At 39.8% G+C, this 23,198-nt stretch overlaps 1 protein-coding gene across 2 annotated transcripts in view; it reads right to left on the bottom strand.

The window, feature by feature from the left end:
- The window catches only part of palm1b (paralemmin 1b), a 50,992-nt gene extending 28,062 nt beyond the window's left edge, over positions 1-22,930 (bottom strand). Inside the window, exons 1-2 of one of the 2 annotated variants that reach the window (XM_088354136.1) lie at positions 22,822-22,930; positions 10,934-11,443 (exon numbers count right to left, since the gene is read on the bottom strand). The gene's annotated coding sequence lies outside the window, so the exon portion shown is untranslated. The remainder of the gene's footprint in view (positions 1-10,933; positions 11,444-22,821) is intronic. The other variant, XM_088354137.1, reaches the window with a different exon arrangement.
- Positions 22,931-23,198: the final 268 nt, after the last annotated feature.

The following is a 23,198-nucleotide window of genomic DNA, read 5'->3' as shown; positions in this document are numbered from 1 at the left end:
TTATTATTTTTTCTGGGTTTTTTTCTACTTTTTTTTAAAAATTCTTTTTAAAAGAATCTCATTGTGTTTATTTTTTCCGAGCTGTTATTTTTTTCTTTTTGTTCTCTGTTTACCTTTTTCCTACATTTCTTTTTCTTTTTTTCTGGCTTTTTTTTCAAAAATTTTCCTTCTTTTTTTCTCTTCCTTTTGTTTCTTTTTTTCTCAGCTTTTCACTACTTTTTCATTTTGGTATTTTTTTCTTTTTTGTTCTATTCCCCCCTTCCTTTAAGTCATTTTGTGCATAATTTTACTTAATATTTGGTCATGTCGGGATTAAAGAAGCTTTTTAGTGAGCCGAGCCGAAGAAGCCGGTTCTCGACATACCCTACTAACTTTACTCAACTTTGTTCGACTTCAAAATACTGCATTTAGGACACAACGTCAGGGGAACCCGTGTATTTTTACCTTCGTGCACTGTAACTCTGACTTAAGTCGCTTCTTAATAAGTAATTTTGAGCCCTCATTTTTGTGCGCTGGCTAGATTTTCTTGCGCGCTGAGAATGTGCGAGCAGTGCGCAATTGCGCACGCGTGCAGCTTAGTGGGAACACTGACTAAAACGTTTGGAAATCTGGGAAAAAAAACTACATACAATGTTTAATCAACTATAACAACAACAGAGGGACATACATCAATACCTAGCACTACAAGAACAAAGTCATACTTAAAATAATTTCACAAATAACGAAGTAACCTGAGTAACTCCACTGTTTAGGATTCTGATACAGAAACTGCCAAAAAATATTTAATCAACTGTAAGCTCAACATCTGAACTAAAGCTCCATAGCTAGCAAGCTAGCTAGTTAGTCAGCTATACCAAAAGGTAGTGTATAAAGTAATTCTTATAACAATTACGCAAATGCAGAGTCCTGAGTAACTATAGAGTTCTGGAAACTAGAAAAAAAAAACACTGCCCCCCCCCTAATTTTGGGTGTTTATATTGCTTTTTTTGGCGTTTGGCCATGCGCTGTAAAATGTAATGTTCCATGCTCCTGTTGTCAGTTAAAACTCTGTTAACAAAATCCATGTGGTTTTGATTTTTATACCGTCTTACGACTGTTGTGAGAACATCTTAGGTCGGCAAAAATGTACGTACGATTTCGTAATGAGATAGCATACTAGTTTGTATCTGGTTAATTCTCATTGTTGAATACTTCCATGTTTCGGGGGTGCTCAGCTTTGCATTAGTTTAGTTTGTGTTTGATGAAAATTACAATTCAAATCTACTCAGACAATGTTGTGTGCCCTCTTGTATTTTCATCGGAGTTACTTGATTCATTCTTCCAGTCGGCTCCAAATTTCTTGTTCTAGAAACAAGAATTAACTGTGATGTAAACCTGTTAATTCCATAATGTTGTGTCTTTTTTGGGGGGGGGGATCTAGCTGGATGTTTCGGTTTTTATAGGATTGCTCATCAATGTTGTAATGCTCGCTTTTTTAAGTTCCAGGAACATCTCATTTCATCTCGTCTCATTAGCTTCACCGCTTATCCTCAGTAGGGTTCCGGGGAAGCTGGAGCCCACCCCAGCAATCATCGGGCAGGGGACACCCTGAACTGGTTGCCAGCCAACCGCAGGGCACACAGGGACAGACAACTCTCTCGCTCATTCACACCTAGCTAGGGACAATTTGGACCGGCCAATCCACCTGAAATGCATGTCTTTGGAATGTGGGAGGAAATCGGAGTGCTCTGAGGAAACATACGCAAGCACGGGGAGAACATACAAACTCCGCACAGGAAGTCCGGTAGCTGGATGTGAACCCACACAGGAGGTTCCCAAGACCTTAGAACTGTGCCTGCACACGCCGTGCTGCCCAGTTCTAGGAACATATGTGCGATTTGTTCATCGGGGTACACCTCAAGATTTTAAACTGATTGAAGCGGTTAATATATTTTTTACTGTTACAATTTGACTCTGTCACTCCACAATGTTGTAAACCTTTTATGTTCTTAGCAGTTGCCCCATTGATTGTCTCCAATTTGCTCCACATGGTTAATTCAGCAAGAATTAACAATGTTGCAAATGTGATCTTTCCACAATGTTGTGTCTGTACGGGGTTCTTTTAGTCTACTTAGTCTCATATGATAGTTCGCGTTTGAGTTGTATGATTGCTCCACAACGTTGTGTGCATGCTCATTTAAGTTCCAGGGATCTACGTGGCATTTTTGTTCAATAAAGTCGACCTCAGATGTCAGATTATGTGAAAAAGTTGATTTTCATTTTCTGTCTTACAATTTGGACTCTGTCGCTCCTCAATGTTGTGTTCCTCTGGAGAGTTACCTCACTTATTTGATTGCGTTGGCTCCTTTCTTGAATGAACTGTACCCTATATGTGACAATGTTGTGTCAGTATGGGTTCAAACATGTTATTGGGTCTACCTAGTCCCATGAATCCGTCAGGTCTTTGAAATGGTGCATCTACGCAGGTTTAAATATATTTTTGTTGTCAAATAGCGTTTAACTCAGATTTCACATTAAATGAGAGTCTTATTATGTTTAATTATTATTTTATTCTGTCACTCTTCTATGCCGAGTACCTTCATATATGTTCTGGGGAGTTACCTCTCTTATTTTGTCCCATGGGCACCGCATTTAACGTATTTTCAATAAGAATTAACAACGGATGGTTTTTAAACTGTGTGCTTTATGTTCAGTTACAATGTGCACTTCATATTCGGCTGTGGTTGTTGTTTATGGACAGTTTACTTCATGGACTGAGCCGTTGCTGAATCGGCTGTGAGGTTTGGACTGAGTACTTGTACTTTGTGCTCAGTTGATTTTTGCAATTGGGAGATGGAAGAAGAGCTTGCTCTGTCTACTCCACGCATATTGCAGTACCTCCGGGAACGGTGCTTTCGCACTGATTGCTGCTTGGCCCTGTGGCTAGGACCTTGACTCAGCCTCTTGGCTGGGAGCAAGTGTCTCGGCCTCTTGGCTTTGTAGTGTATTATGATTTGACCGATAACGGATAATGGATAATTGATAAAGAATATAGAACAATAAACCTCTACAAAATCCCCCCCAGTTTCAATCGCGGGACTCAAAGTAGGGTTTGGGTTAATTTTGTGATTGTGTTACATGTTTTAATGTGGGCGCATGGGGCTTATGTACAGGTGCGGCTTGTGTAAGTACAAAATCGGTTCTCCTCTTAAAATGTGGTAGGTGCGGCTTATAATCAGGTGCGCTCTATAGTCCGGATTTTACGGTAAATATGAATAAAATTATGACTCACAACACGTGGTAAGCTTTCTCTCCTGGCTTTGATCTCTTTGATCTCCGGCAAAACTAACATAAAATGCGACAGAAACAAAATGAAAATAAATCCAAACAGCTTGCCAACATCATTTTTGCCGTTCCATGTGTTCCGTTACTCCCCAAGCCTGCACAAAATTTAGTAATTGTATTCATATTTACTTTCTTTTGTCTTTTATTAGCATATTTGGTATTGGAGTAATCCAAAAGTAATTGAAAGTAATCAAGTTAAAGTAATCCTACCCAACCCTGGTTGTGTCAGTATGAGTTGAAAAGTTTTGGGTGTACTTAGTCTGAGATACAATTTGTGTTCTGGTTATGATGTAACTACTCCACAATGTTGTGAGCGTGCATGTATGTGACTTATACTTTCACTGGAGACTTCTTTTAGAGAACTAAAATTTGTTGTACAGTATTGACTATTTCGACTCAGTCTCTTCACATAGTTGTGTGCCTCCATGCTTTCATCGCCTCTATGATTGCATTCTTGGGAGCTATGTTAAACTATGATGCCTCTTTAGGGTGGCATTAGCTCAGGAGGTAGAGCGCTTGTCTTGGGATCGAGAGATCGCAGGTTCGATTCCCGGCTCTTCTGTGTTATGTGTCGAAGTGTCCTTGGGCAAGACACTGAATCCCTAATGCCCCCAATAAGTAGGTTTCCGCCTTGCACGGCCGCTATTGGTGTGTGAGTGTTTGTGAATGGGTAAGTGTGAAGCACATTGTAAAGCGCTTTGGGAAGTCTTCATTGACTTGCAAAGCGCTATATAAATGCAGACCATCTTTATGCTGATGATTTGGCGCCATAAAGTTTTCACTCCACAATATTGTGTGCTCTTTTTGCTGCAGATTTGACATATTTTTCTGCATTTCCCCCTCTAGTTTATTTCCTTAAATAAACCCTCACCTCCAATTAGTGAGTAACAACACTTAGTCCTCTGGGGTGCATTAGTTCAGTGGATATTTTATCTCTCGGGACACAAATGGACTCCTACCCTGATAGTGTAGCCTAAGACGAGTGCTTGTGCGGCGTTTTTAGCCAATCAGCAGTTTCCTCATATAGAAACATTAAGAAAACAAGCCCCTCAAATGCTCGGACGGGAAGCACTAGGTGCTCTGGTCGGGCAGCGACCCAAAACGAAGGTTCTCAAGCTTGGGAATTGTTTTTGCGGTCACGCCTATCTCTCGGAATCGTGCAGAAGCGAATGTTTGTGTGAGCTAAACCGAGGTTACGTCCAGTTCAGAATCCCCTCCTGACTTTGTATCAATAGGCCTTTTGAGATAGGCCACGTGTGATCATGTGTGCGCCAACAAATTTCAGCTGGTTAGGCTGGACTGGAGAAGATAAAAAAGACATTTTCCAGAAGATCTCTGGTGATGTTTGATAGTTTTAACATATCCGTCATAGCAAAGCAGTGTACGAAAAAAATGGGTGAAGGCTGAGAGGCTTGCAACGTGTCATGTGACTAGAAACACACTGTGCAGAATGAAACAATGTAGGCAGCGTTGTATCATCTAAAAATATCCTACATCACCAATATAGTATTTTTATATATATACAGGGAAGAAAATAGGTATTTCTCCCACTTAGAAATCATGGAGGGGTCTGAAATTGTCATCATAGGTGGATGTCCACTGTGAGAGAGATAAACTAAAAAGAAAAATCCAGAAATCACAAAAATACCAATGACGAATGACGAAAACAATACTATGGGAACACTACAAAAAATGACTAAAATATTACTAAATTACTGCTATGGAAATACATCAAAAATACATCTACAGAAATACTACAAAATACCACTTTGTGATACTATAATACAAAACGCTACCAGAAAATTATTTCTTCAGAGATACTACTGCAGAGGTATTATAACAGAATTACTGCAAAAATACAACTACAGTGATACTATAAAAATTCTACCATGGAAATACGACAAAAATACTACCAAAATATTTCCAAAGTAATATTTTTTACAGAAATACTCCAGATAGACATAACATTTTCTACTACAAACATACTACAAAATACTACAGGAATAGTACAAAAATATGAAAAAAATAATACCGGTAATAGAGTATTACTACAAAAACATCAAAATCACAAAAGTGCTGTATTACTACAAAAATCTACTATCATGGTATAACAAAAATACCAATACTAAGAATTTACTACTATGGAAAAACAACCCAAAAAACTTGCGGAAATAGTACAAAAAATAAAAAATTACAGTAATACTACAAAAAAATGCTGAACTTCAACAAAAATCTGACTACAAAAATACTTAAAAAAAATACTTTAAAAAAAGTACAACTATGGAACGCTTGAAAACGAAATATCAAATGAAGATCTTAAAAGAGGGAATTAAAATTTAATTTTAATTTAATTTTGCTTTAATTTGGATCATTTCAAAACTAATTTGATGAACCTAATTTCGTCCAAAAGAACTATACCATGTAAATATCTGCATAAATATTTATTCACAGATGAAAAAAATTGGAACCTTTTCCAAGATCGGCCCCTTTGCCCAAAATTTTGGACCCAATGCGGCCCCCGACTCAAAATAATCGTCCACCCCTGGATTATAACATGGAATGAGTTACAGTAGGTATGCAAATGAACAAGTAATAAGGGGCCCCAGATGTAATTTTGCTTAGGGCCCCATGAAGGCTCGGGCCCTGTTACCAAGCCCTGTGATGGCGCTGTTAGCACACAGCAGGAGCGGAATACAACACAAAAGTGTTTGTTTTTGTTTCTTTTCCAGACATTGTGTGTGCACACTTTTTTCCTGGAGCAATCTAAAAGTGACGAGAGGAAAGAGAAAATACCCAATTGCATCCCTCTAATATTGTCGACATAAATAAAGCGCTGCCTCCCCCAGTGAAAATACGACCTTTGCTTTGAGTGTTTTTATAGGTGCTCGTTTTTCATCATATTTTACACTAGCAGGGAACTGGTCTCCTTGGTCGGCATGGTAACGGACATTTGTACTTGGCGTGAGGCGGGACCACGCCCCTCAAAAACACTCAAATGAACTGCTTTTAACCGAGAATACAAGAGTAACGTTTTGAAGTGTAAAACACTTCAAGTCGCTTTGACCAAGTGAACTATTTTTAGCCCGGCCTATTGGACATTATGAAAGGACTTCGGGTGGCTCCTTGCCTCCGAGTCCAATATAAAGTGGGACCATCATCTGAAATCATGCATGGCACGAAAGGTTCTCCTGCTTAAACCAATACATGTCGAGGGCCGTCTTGAGTTTGCATATGACCATTTGGATGATACTGAGGAGTCATGGGAGGAGGTTTTGTGGTCAGATGAGACCAAAATAGAACTTTTTGTCATAATTCCATTAAGCGTGTTAGGAGAAAGAAGAATGAAGAGTACAACATGAAGAGAACCATCCCTGCTGTGAAGCATGGGGGTGGTAGCATCATACCTTGGGGGTGCTTTTCTGCACATGGGACAGGACAAGTGCAGTGCATTAAAGAGAGGATGACTGGAGCCGTGTATTGTGAGATTTCGGGGAACAACCCTTTTCCCTCAGTTTAGAGCATTGAAGATGGGCCGTCTTCCAACACGACAATGACCCAAAGCACACAGCCAGGAAAACTAAGGAGTGGCTCCATAAGAAGCACATCAAAGTTCTAGCATGGCCCAGCCAGTGTCCAGACCTGAACCCAATTGAAAATATTTGGAGGGAGCTCAAACTCTGTGTTTCTCAGTGACAGCCCAGAAATCCTGACTGACAAACAGAGGATGTGTGTGGAGGAGTGGGCCAAGATCCCTCGGGAAGTGTGTAAAAACCTGGTGAAAAACTACAGTAAATGTTTGACCTCTGTAATAACAAAGTCTACCGTACCAAATATTAACATTCATTTTTTCAGGTGTTTAAATACTTATTTGCAGATGTATCACACAAATAAATTGTTAAAAAAACATGCATTGTGATTTCAGTATTTTTCTTTTTAGTTTATCTCCCAATACTTATTTTCTTCACGGTACATCCATAAAATATAAAAGACCTGAATTGTCATTAAGGAACCATCTTGGGTTTAACATCCGTAATGATTGAGCTCAAGTTGCTTAGAAACCCAATCCAATAAAACAGGGCGTCACCGACGTTTTCGGAGCTGAAAGCTAACTTTTTTGTTACTGATCAGCTCGAAGAACTACTAGCTTGATATTCATTCCTAAACGATGAATATCAATGAAACAACTTCTCATGTAATTACAACGTGGTTATTATGTTGTTGATACTAGTTTGTAATTTTTAGAAGTAGCGATAAAATAGGCTCAGTCATCAAGTAAAATATGATAAATTATAGGCTAATTTTGAAATTAATTCAAATTAATTCTAATTAATCAGATACGAATACTGCAGAACGACTCTAAATTAAAATGCGACACTTGATGTAGGTAAAGTCATCATTGGCAGGGAATGGGTTACAATAGCATTTATTAATGGGAATATATAATTCCTCTAAATTCACTTTCATGGTTTGTTTAATGGTTATTGAAGGGAAGTTGTGTATTGGCCATCAACACAAGTGTCATGATGACTGATTTGGATCACCTGTCCTTTTTCAAGCCCTCTCTTTTCACTCTCCTATGGTCAGTCCATCAGCAAACCTCTGTTTCTACAGGGCAAGCATTTTGACCCTGACTCCCGTCGGCCCCACTTTTTGCACCCGTTTTTCCACCCGTCCGCTCCTGATTTCGCCGTTTGTCTCCGGCTTCGACCTGTTTCTGACCTCGACCACGTTTGCTTTCCCGTCCCCGCTTACGACCCGTTTTTGATCCCGACCACATTTTTGCTCTCCAGTTCCAGCTATCGACCTGTTTTTCCGTCCTTGACACGCCATCTCCCGCTCTGGAAGAACCACGATCCGATTGTGTGAGCGGCTTGCTTCCCGCGTCCAGCGAGCACCGGATCGCATGCGCTGCCCTTCCACTTTCTATCAATAAACTTGTGGTTAACACTACGCAATTGGGTCCTGATTAAGTTCTGGTCGTGACAACAAGTACCACTACTTTGAAAAAAGGCTGATAACTGCACCGATAACAATACCTAAAATTATTTTGGTTGGCCTCTTTTTTAGAATTTTATGAAATTACAGAAACTATATTATTCCTTAAGTTACAATTTAGTGAATATTTAATTGAATAGAAGAGAACAGCGGATACTGGTATCCGCCACAATCACAAGTCCCGCTTTTTCAAATAGGTTAGTATGTGCACCGATAATTTTTTGTAATTAACCCCATATGTTTTCCATTTTGTGTTGCAACTTCATGATTTTATAATACTAGTATTCGCCAACATGATACGTACTGATACCTTACAAAGACTGATACTGCACTGATACCAACTGGTATCTTTCGAGTTGAATTCCACTCTAAATTTTCATGACATTTTGAGCAATCTATTATTCCTCCAATTATGGACCACCACCAGAGCTACTGATTATGTAAAAACGCTGTATTGGCACTGATACTAATACTTAGTACTACCAATATTTAGTAATAGTCCTGGTCCGTGATTGAACTAACGCGTTACAAAGGAATAACAACTTCCACTTATAGCAAACTGCTCTTCCTTTGCCAACAACCCAACAAGTTTATAGCTGACTACAAAGTACAACAAAATACAGTTATGGCTATGCTCTCTCACACCCAGAGTATGAGGTTGCTGAATTTTTCCTACTTGAGATATTCTCCCTACCATATATAATAGTATATATTCCGTAATAACAACTATAAAATACTGAAATCAGGGCATCAGTTTATATTCGTATATTTGGTTTCATGTCTGCAGTACTGAATGGTAGACAGCCTGTCGGGATGGGGCGGGGTTTGCACGGGAAAAACAAAATCAATGGGGGAAACCTGAGCACATAATTTACAGTGACACTGTGTTGAATATTGGTCTTTTTATTTCTAAAATGATTTTGCTATACATTATGTCTGGAGATTAAAAAACTCCGCCTTGGACAGTAGCAAGAAATGGAGAATGAAATCTGAATGGGTTTGAAGCCCAGAGACAAAATGGTTATGGAGTGTCTCACATAAGTGTTCATTTGAAAGCTCTTGGTAGCACAAGGCAAAAGATATAAAGGCCTCGATGCTTCCACATTAGTGTAGAGGGTTTCTTCTATTTCATTTATTATATCGCAATTTTAAAGCACTTTTAGGGGGAGGGTGTCACGGTTGCCATGGTGCCCAGTTAGCCCCCGCCCGTGCGGCACCAGCTGCAGCTTGTTGACAGATTGGCTCCCTGTCAGTATCCAAACTCTGTCCTGTCAGTCTCCTTTTGTCGGTCCGTCTGCGAATCTCTGTTTTTACACGGTAAGCCCTTTTTTAGCCTGTCCTGTTGTTTGCTCCTGTTTGCCTCCCACTATGACCTGTTTTGATCTCTACCACGTCTGTTCTCCCGTCCCAAATAACGATCCGTTTTTTGATCTTGACCACGTCTACTCTCCTCTCCTGGCTTTCGACTTGTTTCCGTTCCCGACAACGTCTTTTGCTCCCCTGTCCCGGCTGCTGACCCGTTTTTTTCCCTTCCCGACACCGCTATCGCTCGCCACGGAAGTCCCACTTCCGTGTTCAGAGCGACCTGCTCCCCGCGACCAGCGATCACCTGATGTGTGCAATCCTTTCCCTTCTTCCCAATAAAACTGTGAGAAACATACGCAAGTGGGTCCTGTCTCTGTTCTGGTCTTGACAGAGGGGGCTGTATTGTGAGAATATATGGTTATTTGTAACTAGAAAGTTACTTTCGGAGTAACGCACTACTTTCGGGTGTCAGTCAGCAATTACTTTTTAAATAAAATAACTATGCCCTGACTGGCTAGCAACCAGTTCAGGGTGTCACCTGGCTTTACTGCCCGAAGATAGCTGGGATGGGCTCCAGCACCCCCCTGACCCAACTGAGGATAAAAAAATTACTTATTACTATTACTTTATTCATTTATTTTTTTACCAATAACACGCCAAACACCGGTCCTCGCCAATGCCTGTTCCTTTGGGTTGACTTGTATCCTGGAATTAAGAGTAATAATAATTCCTTTTATTTTTAGCTTCTGATTGAAGGTACGCTGATAATGATATCTGCAGCGATACTGATACGAGTATCTCTACTCAAACATCCCCAAATAGAAAGTATACAAACCCCATAGTCCGTCAGACAAACCACACTTAGAAATGATGGTTGTTGTCTTTTAGTTATCTCCACCCTTCCACTACAAACACGATTCCACGGCGCTAGAAAGCGCGCACACAGACCATGGGAGTGGATCCACTCACGCACGCACCGAAATTCCAGACAAGGCTATGTCATAGGCAACATCGTGCGCCATATTGGAGCAGCAGACTGCATGCATCGCATCAAAACACAAAAACGAAACGCAGGAATCAGCATCCTCCCATGCACGATGCAGATCAAAATAAGGAGGATGGTAGCGGTGCTGATGCTGAGACTCGCGTGCATGTAAACACGCTCATCTTAGCTACACAATAAATCGATAGCGTTACACCTGTCGGATGCAAAGAAAATAGAGGGGTGGGGTGAGGGGGGTATATTGTAGCCTTGCACACGCGCAGTTGTCATATTTTCATGCAAAAAAGAAGCAAATTCACGACTTACTCGACTTACTTGGTCGATGCTGTGTCTCCTTCTTTCCACTCTCCCCCCACCCACCCCCTTGCCCCGAAAAATTACAAAAAAAATGGGATGAAAACACGCCTGGTGTTTATATCGCCCTTTCCTTCTCCTTTTTCCTCACAATCCCCCCCTGCCTCCTCCTCCTGGTCCTCCTCCACCGCCTCGGTCCCTGAGATGATGCCGCCGGTCCGGTTCAGGTCCCGGGTGCGCTTGCGATCCTTAGGCCGACTGCGGTGGCGACTCCCCCGCGGCTCTGCGCCGAGCTCCAAGCATGGGCGGCGGTTTCCGAGCAGGTTGTAATGTCGTTAGCAGAGGGGAGGTGAAATGGAGACGGGAGAAGGGGGGAGGAGAGAGGGATGGAGGGAGGGGCAGGGCTGGGGAGGAAGGGGAGAGGAAGGGAGGAGGGGGGCGTCGGAGTTAAAAAAAGGCGTTTCTTATTTTGCTCCTGTTGTGTTCATCCAGGAGAGGATTCTTGTTGGATCAACTGCAGCTCTGTTCGGAAAACAAAGAGGATATAATTGCGTTTGAAAGTGGGCTTTGTCACCATCTATTGGTTACAAAAATAGAGTTAATTATACGCATTCGTACTGTATATTTTGGTACTTTGACATACCTGTCAACAGGGTTGGGTAGGGTTACTTTAACTGGATTACTTTCAATTACTTTTGGATGACTCCAATACCAAATATGCTAATACAAGACAAAAGAAACTAAATATGAATAAAATGATGACTCACAACACGTGGTAAGCTTTATCTCCTGGCTTTGATCTCCGACAAAACTAACATAAAATGCGACAGAAACAAAATGAAAATAAATCCAAACAGCTTGCCAACATAATTTTTGTCGTTCCATGTATTCCGTTACTCCCCAAGCCTGCACAAAGTTTAGTCATTTTATTCATATTTAGTTTCTTTTGTCTTTTATTAGCATATTTGGTATTGGAGTCATCCAAAAGTAATTGAAAGTAATCCAGTTAAAGTAACCCTACCCAACCCTGCCTGTCAACCTGTACGTTTTTTGCCGTACACGGTACGTTTATTATGCATTTTAAGACGTGTACGACGTACAAGAAAATCTGTACGGAAAAACGCAAATTTGTCAATTATGGGTACCATCCGGTATACACCGACTATGACCAAACAGCAAATCAATCAAGTCAAACGAGTTCGCCGCGGTAGCCTCTATCTCGGTATCGTTTTTTTCCGTTGCAAACGAAGCCAGCGGTTTGATGCTACTGTGCGCATACAACTGCCACCTCGGATTTCATGTGGTAGTTATGTAGTGATAGAAAGTCCGTCTCTTTTTAGAGAACCGGCTTTTTCGGCTCAACTCATTAAAGAGAGCCGGCTCTCAAACGGCTCACTTGCTTTGATGCATTATATTACGAATCATTATTGTTGTATTAAGAAGTTAAGCAAAAAAAGGGAGTAAAAAAGGAGAAAATGAAAAGACAGGTTTGCTGTTATCCCTTTAATCAGTATATTACCAACAATAATTTAATGCAGAAAATGAATTCATAATTTGAATAAGAAAATTCTACTTAATTGTATTTGCATGTATTTTTTCTTTCTACGGTGAACGTCCAAGCTACTTTATTTTTTAACTTTTTTATAATAAACCTAATTCATTTCGAGCAACTCAGTATCTCACAACAAAATGTTAATTAACAATATATATGATATAACGTGGGCTGCAGGGCGGCGCAGTGGTTAGCGCGTGTGCGGCACAGTTCTGAGGTCGTGGGAACCTACTGAGTGGGTTCAAATCCAGCTCCCGGCCTTACTGTGCGGAGTTTGTATGTTCTCCCCGTGCTTGCGTGGGTTTCCTCCGGGCACTCCGGTTTCCTCCCACATTCCAAAAACATGCATTTCAGGTGAATTGGCCGGTCCAAATTGTCCCTAGGTGTGACTGAGCGAGTGAGTTTTCTGTCCCCGTGTGCCCTGCGATTGGCTGGCAACTAGTCCAGGGTGTCCCCTGCCCACTGCCCGATGATTGCTGGGATGGGCTCCAGCATCCCCGCGACCCTACTGAGGATAAGCGGTGCAGCAGATGAGATGAGATGATATAACAAAACACATGTACAATATATCATATTAAACTACTAATAAACACGTTCGAAAATAAAATATGGTGTAAGATTATTTTGTAAGGGAAAATACAACAGTTTGTAAGGGCATGGACCCGTGGAGGTTGACAGGTATGCTTTGATATTAAAAGAAACATGAAAAGATCATACTACATATGGCCTTATCATTCAAAACAAGACTGACAAACAGCATTAAGTCTCAATTTGTGTCTAGGTAAGTTTCGGGCACTTTTTGGCGATTTTGGAGAACACATTTTCCAATTTCTCCAGTACCATTAACTCACTCAGTGGCATTGATCAGAGGTCATAAGGTATACTTCACAGTTATTTCCTTATATAAGGGTTTATATTTTTTACAGACCACACAAAAGTATATGTGGATCAATTTTGTTCATATTTGAGAGTACGCTTAGCAGCAAGATAGCAGGCAATCAGGTCAGGTAAAACAATGCAATTTACTCGACCTATGAGTATTTGGAATGTTGAATGTTTATTTGATAGTTTTTCCCCCTATCATATTTTTCAGATCGCTATGCTGAGGTTTTGAGTTTTCCCTTTCCCTGATGTAAGTTTTACATCAGGGGATGGTGCAGGGCGGTTGCTAGCCATTTCGGTGCCCTAAGCACAGATGCTTTATGGCGCCAAGTTTGAGGGCTATGTTTAAAAATTGTGATTCTTTTATTTCTGTTTATATTTTGTTTTTTTTTACAATTTTATTGTATTCTAATGTAAAATTTGATTAAACCGCAAACTCAATTTTGTTCCTTTATTTTTTTCTTAATACGAACTCTTGTTTTGGTATTAAAGGCAGTTGTGTGAGACCTACATCTAATAGGCCAGTGCGTCATATAAGCCGACAAAAAACAATTTGAACCAAGGAGAGTGCGCCCTTTAAAACAGTGCATCAAATCAGTGTGAAAATACAGTACAATAATGAGCATTTTCATTTTAACATTGACTACTGGCAAGCGACGCATGAGCTTCATCTCGATTATTCTTTTTTTTTTCCTTTTCTCTGCTCCAGACTCTTGTTGCCGTTTTGAAGCCATGTTCGCACATGCGTTCACCAAACTGCGAATGTCGCATAATCCAACATACCACGAGGAGGGGATGGAGGTGCCATTAGACTGTAGATAGGCCATGCACAAAGCAGATTCACCCATCTTGTCGAGAAATTTTATCTATGCTGCTTTTGTTTAACCATATTAGCGCATATTATTAACGATTCTAAAACTTTAAACTTTTTTTTCACAACCCTGATTTGATTTGGTGCCCTCCTGGGCACTTGATGCGCTACGCAGTGCGTGTTATGTGCCTTAGAGGGAATATGGCCTTGGGATGGTGTAATAATAGGCTGTAGTCTGTAATAGTTTGTAGTCTGTCTAGCCCTTTGAGACTTCCTATGGAAAACACACATCAGACACATACAAACTAAGGTATCTAAATGTCATGTCTTGCATGGTCGCCGTGACAACCAGCTGGTCCCGCCCCTTGACACAGGCTGACACAGATTGTCTTAATGACGTGTATGATTCATAAGGGCGGGTTTTGGGGACTGCCAGTGGCTGGATCATTGCATTAGTCTGTTCTGTTTTGCTCTGTTCTGTTTTGTTTGATTCGAGGAAGACCTGTCATGCCCGTTTGTCTGAGTTGGTAACTTTAAGCCTGTTTGTGAGTATCACCCAGTCTGAACTTCTGATTGCCTGTAAGTCTGTTTTTGTTTTGTTTTTGTCCCTGCGTGTTGGACAACTTTTATTTTCTAAATAAAAGTAACTGATCATTACGCAAATGAGTTCACCCTTCCTGCCTCCGGTTCCTTGACACTAAAAGCATTTCAATAATTAATAAAGTCAAATTTATTTTAAATTATAATGCATTGTATGTATTATATTGTTCTCTAGGTCTGCCATATTTAACATATTGTGCAGAAGTCTGGGGCAATAATTACAAAAGTTCACTACAGCCCCTTTTTATCCTTCAAAAACGTGCAATAAGAACCATACACAGGGTAGGATATCGGGATCCTACCAATATTTTATTCATGCAGTCCAAATTATTAAAATTGGATGATTTAATAAAATTTTTCACTTCACAACTGTTAATTAAGGTCAACAAAAACATAGTGCCAGAAAACATACAAAAATTATTCACTCGGAAAGAGGGAAATTATAACTTGAGGGGCTGTAGTAAATTCAAAATCCCAAAGGTGAGAACAACCAGGAAAAGTATGTGTGTGTCTGTGTGTGGAGTCAAACTCTGGAATAATTTACAAGATGAGATCAAACAATGTCCAACTATCCATGTGTTCAAATTTAAATACAAAAAAGCATTACTGCCGAAATACAGGGATGAAGAAAATGGGATATGAGGAAGATTGGAAATACTGCGTTTAAAACTATGGTTAACTTGTTGTTATTGTTGCTATTATTATATCAGAACTGTTATTATAAATATTATGTTTATTTTTATTGTTGTTATTATCATTGGTGCCGCAGTGACGTTTGGCAACTAGGCGCATTATGACGTTGAGGGATGGGTATTACGAAGATTAGTGTATAAAATATGTGATTATTGTAATTATTATAATTATTGATATCTGACCTATGTAATAAGTATATACATGATATTTTGTTATATTAGACATAAGAGGAAAGGAGGATTTGTAAAATGTATTTAATAGGGAAGATAAAGGGGTAGGAAAAATAAGCATCTGCTTCTGACTACCCCTTTTCGAACATGTTATGTGACATTATTTTGTTGTTGACTCATTGTTTTTGTCCTGTTTTTATTTTAATGTTCGAAATAAAAGTTTTCATTCATTCCTATGATTAAGGGTTATTCAAATTAACATGACTTGACTTGACAAAAGAGTGTAAAACTAGGGGTGGGCAAACCTTCTGCATTGCTGGCCATATTGGGTTTAAAAATTTTGAAGCAGGGCCAAGCCAGGATGAAAAAAACAATTCGATTTTTTTGGATTAGTCGATACATCGTCTGACCTCGGGAATGGTTAGCTGGTTGGATGGTTAGATCCCTTAACTATAGGGACAGCATTTCCTGTGGTGTGTTTTGGGCAAGTACAGCCTGGTTGCACCCATCCCTCTCAAACTAGGGACTTATTGGGTGTTAGACGAATGTACTAACCACTGCACTACAGAAAAATACATGAGGAATAATGACAGTTTGGCCCTATTTCTTTGGACCTTTTTTCATTGCAAACCAGGCTCAGCAAACTTTATAAGTCAGGGGCCGCATTGGTTTGAAAACATCTGTCCAGGAAAAAAAATAAAAACACAATACAAATAAAAACTTTAATTAAGAGCAATAGCAAAGTAATATCAAACCTTTTAGAGCACTACATTTTATCATTTGCATTTAAAAACTCAATGTAATAGGGAGACTTCAGATGCTTTTCATTGCATGCTTTGGTGACATCCAGTGGACATATTAAAATCTACAGGTCATGGTTTGACGAGAAGTGGCTCTTTTTTTCTCTTATGCTCCTCCCAGCATCACCTTGTGGGCCGGATTAAATTTGCTGTCAGGCCTGATGCGAAATAGATAAGACATTTGCTGTCTTAATAAATAAAATGAAGAAATACTTAAAAAATAGCAGCAAGGCCAGGTGATAAGATATGTTGGCCAAGAGAGGGATGGGCGCCCCCAGGCTGTACTTGCCAAAGACACACCAAGGGAAACTGTGCCCCTACAACCCTAGTGGTCTGGGGATCCAACCCACCAGCCAGCAACCAATCAACCGACCAACCGACCAACCAACCAACCAACCAACCAACCAACCAACCAACCAAAAAACCAAAAAACCAAACAACCGACCAACCGACCAACTAACTAACCAAACAACCAAACAACCAACCAACTGACCAAACGACCAACCAACTAACAGACCAACCCACCAACTCACATCAACCCACCGACCCCCCGACCCACCGACCCACCGACCAACCAACAAACCAAACAACCAACCAACCGACCAACCGACCAACCGACCAACCGACCAACCGACCAACCAACCAACCAACCAACCAACCAACCAACCAACCAACCAAAAAACCAAACAACCAAACAACCAAACAACCGACCCACCAACCAACCGACCAACCGACCAACCAACCAACTAAACGACCGACCGACCGAACAACCAACAAACCAAACAACCAAACAACCAAACAACCGACCGACCGACCAATCGACCAATCGACCAACCCACCAACCCACCGACCAACCAACCAACCAACCAACCAAACAACCAACCGACCAACCGACCGACCGACCAACCAACCAACCAACCAACCAACCAACCAACCAACCAACCAACCGACCAATCGACCAACCGACCAATCGACCAACCGACCAACCGACCAATCGACCAACCGACCGCCCGACCGACCGCCCGACCGACCAACCAACCAACCTACCAACCAACAAACCAAACAACCGACCAACCGACCAAACGACCGACCAACCGACCGACCAACCGACCGACCAACCGACCGACCGACCGACCGACCGACCGACCAACCAACCGACCAACCAACCAACCAACCAACCAACCAACCAACCAACCAACCAACCAACCGACAAACCAACCGACCAATCGACCGACCGACCGACCGACCGACCGACCGCCCGACCGACCAACCAACCAACCTACCAACCAACAAACCAAACAACCGACCAACCGACCAACCAACCAACCAACCAACCAACCAACCAACCAACCAACCAACCAACCAACCAACCAACCAACCAACCAACCAACCAACCGAACAGCTATTCGAACGTTGGCCTTGAGCATAATACATGAATGCTACATGACATAAGTGGTGCTAAATCAACAATTCAAACGCCTGGCGGGCTGTTGTTAGCCCACCACTGGCGTAAACCCACTTTTCAAAATACTGTCAATGAGTTTTTTTTTTTTGGGTTGAATCTTTAAATATACTAGACATTCCCAATGTAAAAGACATATGTAATATACTTAAAGGGACAATGTTCTATTTAGTGCTTTAACTTTAATTCAGTAAAAACAACAAAATTCATGCCCTATCATACCAATGTTATTTTTTCAAAAATAAAAAAACATGGGTCAAGAATATTGTATTAATTTTACATAGTGAAATCCTACTTAGTAGTCACCGCTGTGTTTATCTGGCATCCTTGCTGCTTGCTGTGGCACTGGTTTTCATTTGCATTGGATACGAGTGCCATCTGGTGGTCAAATATTACACACTAGGACTTTAAGGATACCCCGCTTGTGTTGAGTTAAACATGTCAAAATAAATATATATTTTTAATCAATTAATCATATTTTTTAATATTGTCTTTGCATTTCGGCAGCACTTATTGCTCTCTCGAAAATGTTAACTTTGTATTGCTGTTTGACTGTTTCCTGCAAGTTTAGTTTGGTAAAAAACAAAAACAGGACCGTTTTTTGGAAGGTGTTGTTTGCATTTTCCCTGGTTTGAACCGGCTCGGTGGCCTTGGGATTGGAATTTAGGAGTTGGAATTCGGGGTTGTTGGCAGGGTTGGGTAGGGTTACTTTAACTGGATTACTTTCGATTACTTTTGGATTACTCCAATACCAAATATGCTAATAAAAGACAAAAGAAACGAAATATGAATAAAATGATGACTCAAAACACGTGGTAAGCTTTCTCTCCTGGCTTTGATCTCTTTGATCTCCGGCAAAACTAACATAAAATGCGACAGAAACAAAATGAAAATAAATCCAAACAGCTTGCCAACATCATTTTAGTCGTTCCATGTATTCCGTTACGCCCCAAGCCTGCACAAAATTTAGTCACTTTATTCATATTTAGTTTCTTTTGTCTTTTATTAGCATATTTGGTATTGGAGTAATCCAAAAGTAATTGAAAGTAATCCAGTTAAAGTAACCCTACCCAACCCTGGTTGTTGGTCACTCAATGATTAGTAAAAATCGGGAAAAAAGGAAAAGAAAATGAAGACTTTCCGGATTGGCACTTGCAGTAAATGACCAACAGAGGGAGCTAAAGTTTTAAGATAAAACGTGCACCTACACTGAAGACTTCCAAGGCGCTTTACAATGTTCTTCTACAGTAATACTTCACAAATACTACAGATATGATACAAAAATGATGCCATGGTAAAAATAGGATAAACACTTCTTTAGAAATACTACAAAATACATGTACAGTCGTATTCTAAAAATCCTACAAAATACTACAAAAATACCACAAAAATACAACTACAGTAGCACTATAAAATAAAATTATAGTAATACTATAAAAATACCAATACAACTAGAGTAAATACTATGAAAATGCTACAAAATTACATAAACATATAACTGGAGTAATACAACAGAGATACTACATAAATACTACATTATATTACGGAAATACTACAAAACTAGTAATACTACAATACAGAAATTCTACAAAATGTAACTTCAGAAATACAGAATAGAACTATAGTAATAATACAAAAAATACAGAAATACCACAAAAATAATATTGCAGTAATTGTTCAACAATAGAACTACAGTAATAGTGATGCTAGGAACGAAATGGACTGGACCCTTTCAAGGTAAAATACAACTAGAGTACATACTATGAAAATGCTACAAAATTACCATAAAAATCTAACTAGAGTAATACAACAGAGATACTACATAAATACTACATTATGTTACGGAAATAATACAAAAATAAAACTAGTAATACTACAAAAATACAGAAATTCTACAAAATGTAACTTCAGAAATACAGAATAGAACTACAGTAATACTACAAAAAATACAGAAATACCACAAAAATATTATTGCAGTAATTGTTCAACAATAGAACTACAGTAATAATGATGCTTGGAACGAAATAATAATAATAATTTCCTTGTATTGTCATTCTGTGTAACAATGTACACAGAACGAAATGTCGATTGCACCTGACCCGTTGTAGCGAGCCGATGCAGCTGCAGCCAACAGAGGGCGCCGCCGACCACTTTTTAAGTCTTAGGAATGACTCGGCCGGGGCGTGAACCACCGACGGACTGGACCATTTCAAGGTAGTGGAGTATTTCTGAAACTTTTTTTAAATTTCGCGTTTTTCATGATATCCAAGCCCCTCCCATCCTTCATTAGGCAAAAGGGCCCCACAAACGCCATCATCCATTATCATCCTGCTATTGGCTGAGAAGGTGTCAGTCAAAAGGGAAATTATATGATATATAGCAAGGCACAGACTAACCATGTGAGGAGAGGGACCTGAGTGAGGCCATCTAGCTTTCAACTTTTGAAACATAACAATAAATTTGATCAATTTCATTGTGTTGAAATTAGTTATATCTCAGAATGGAATAAACTAAACTGATAAATACTTTTTACTTTTATAATACTCAGGATTCAGCTAGTGACCCTGGCAGTAGAACCCTCTATTCTAAAACAATTTAATTGTAATATGACATGACACTTTTAGTAAAATTCCTCACTGCACTATTGTACCAAAGTATCAGAATTAGAATTGTCTTTAGACCAGATTAGACACACAGAACTTCAGGATAAACAAGTACTGAAGACTTAAAGAGAAACATAAGATGAAAATAACGCTGCAATACATGATAGATTAATGATGCCAGTATTTGTTAATTTTTTTTGCAGATTGGCGAACAATCTAAACATGGGATCACCAACTTTTTTAAGCTGATTGCTGCTTTTTATTACTGATCTGTTCAAAGTGCTACCGATTTTAAGTGCATTTTTTTAAACGTGTTACGCCATTACTATGTAGATACTATGTTGTTAATGAGTTATACCAGGTTGTAATATATAGAAGTAAACTAAACATCATGCCAGTTAGAAAACGGTGCTGGGAGCAGGGCAGTGTACAGAAAAACCATATCAAGAGTAATCAACACAGCCCAGAAAATCATTGTCTGCTCTCTGCCCAGGTACAAGGACATGGCCGACTTGCGATACTGAAAAGAGCCATCAACATTACAGAGGACTCTTCTCACCCCAGTCACTACCTCTTTGACCTGTTGCCCTCTTGTAGGAGCTAAAGAATCCCTGAAACTAGACTAACATGTTTAGAGACAGTTTCTTCCCCGGGGCCATTACCATCCTAAACAAGCACGCACAACTGTGAAAGATATATATCTTGCTAGTTGCATTGAAAAATGGGTACTCATATCTTATTTATCGACTTATTTGGTAATTTTTGTTGATGCTAAATGTTATTTTGATACTTTCCATTTCACCATTTTTATGATGCTCGATTATTTGTTGCAGTCTTCAATCACTTTTGAATATTTTTCCCAAATGATTCCGACATTATTTTATGTTACTTTTTATCTTATCTTTATTACACATTTACCCTCAGTGTCATGTCTAATCTCGTCACTATGTTGACTATGTTGTTATCAAGGACAATAAAGACAATTCGATTCGAAATTACATTTCCTAGAAAATCACAAGTCAAATTACGTCAAGTCATATTCATTTGTACAGCCCTTAATCACAAAATGTCTCAAAGGACTGCACAGGATTACAATTACACCATCCCCTGATCTCACAACAATCCACGACGAGTGAGCTATTTTAAGAACCAGTGCACGGGATCCTCAGGTTGGTTACCAATGTCCTAAACTGTAACTAGTGCAGTAAAACTGGGCATTAATTGATAATATAACAACAGTATCACTAGTTGTACTAGTAAACAATGTTTACATCATTAGGGCCTTTGCCATAACAGGTTTTATTCACCAATGAAACTATACATTCCAAAAGGGGATATGCGGACTCTTACCTATAAAAATATCGGGAAAAAAATACAGTACAGTGGAACCTTGGTTTTCGAACGCCTCTCAATTCGAACAAATCGGAGTCCGACCAAAAATTTCAAGAAATTCTTGCTTCGCTGTTCGGTCGAAAAATCGGAGTTCGAACGCCATTAATGCGTGAGTGGGTACGCTAGGGTGCGATGCGGAGCGGCGTACTGGTGTAGATCGCTTTTTTTGTGACCAACTATTGCATTTAAGAAAGAAGTAATAGCAAAACATGAAGGAAGTATGCGAGTGTCTGATCTTGCTAGGGAATACCCCACTGTCCACCTGCGCCTTCTGCTGACCACCACAAAGGTAAGAAATCCTATTCATAATTCTTTTCTTTATCCTTTTTTTTAATTTTTACACGTTCATGTTAGCGTAATCTTTCGTACAGAAGATTCCGATAACGCGAATGTACAATTAGCCTGGGTTAGCTTCATGTTTACGTTAAACATTCGGGGTGTTGGAACGGAGCCCAACATTGAGGGTGTTGGAACGCAGCCCCCTTTCCAATGAACCGCTCACCACTTGTTGTGGAGACCCGGGTGCTAAATGACTTGTAAACGACCTGATTTTTTTATTTTTACACGTTCATATTAGCGTAATCTTTCGTACGGAAGATTACGATAACGCGGACGTAAGATTAGCCTTGTTTAGCTTCATGTTTACGTTAAACATTCAATGCTAAACATTCAGGGTGTTGGAACGGATTAAAACGATTTACATTATTTTTAACGGGGAAAAATGATTTCGGTGATCGAACAAATCGGTTTTCGAACAGGGTTCTGGAACGGATTATGGTCGAGAACCGAGGTTCCACTGTATTTTTGTCTGGTTATTATCAACTAATTTAGACATAGCCCATATATAGTACAATTTAAGTTCAATGTAAATACCCGCGAATCATTTCTGCTTTAATACTTAAGATATCTTAATTGTGTGTGTTTGATTGACATACCTGAAGGGAGCAAATTGTTTGGCTCCTATCCAAAATAAATGCATATTTAGGAGCTTTCCTGTGAAAATTGCAAAATATTCAACATTTTTGCCATCCAGGCCATCAAAGCCTATTTGTTTACATTAAAGCGGTGACGCATGCATGATGTCATGATCCATCACTATTGCAAAGGGATTTACTGGCCAATCACGTTACACGAATGAGTTATCACGGGAATGCGTGTGAAAGTGGTGCCTCCAACAGGAGATCTCAGCATACCTGTCAATCTAATGTTTTTAAGACACTTTTTTGATAATTTCAAATTATGTACGCTGGTTTGAGACCGGGTGAAAATATATGTTGGCCTGGAGAGAGATGTACAGTGGAACCTCGGTTCT

Source organism: Urocampus carinirostris, chromosome 15 (assembly GCF_059441175.1).
Source record: "Urocampus carinirostris isolate Australia breed hairy pipefish chromosome 15, RoL_Ucar_1.0, whole genome shotgun sequence".
Taxonomy (NCBI): Eukaryota; Metazoa; Chordata; class Actinopteri; order Syngnathiformes; family Syngnathidae; genus Urocampus; species Urocampus carinirostris.
Note: the sequence above shows the minus strand (reverse complement) of the source record. Positions and strands in the feature narration are given on the sequence as shown.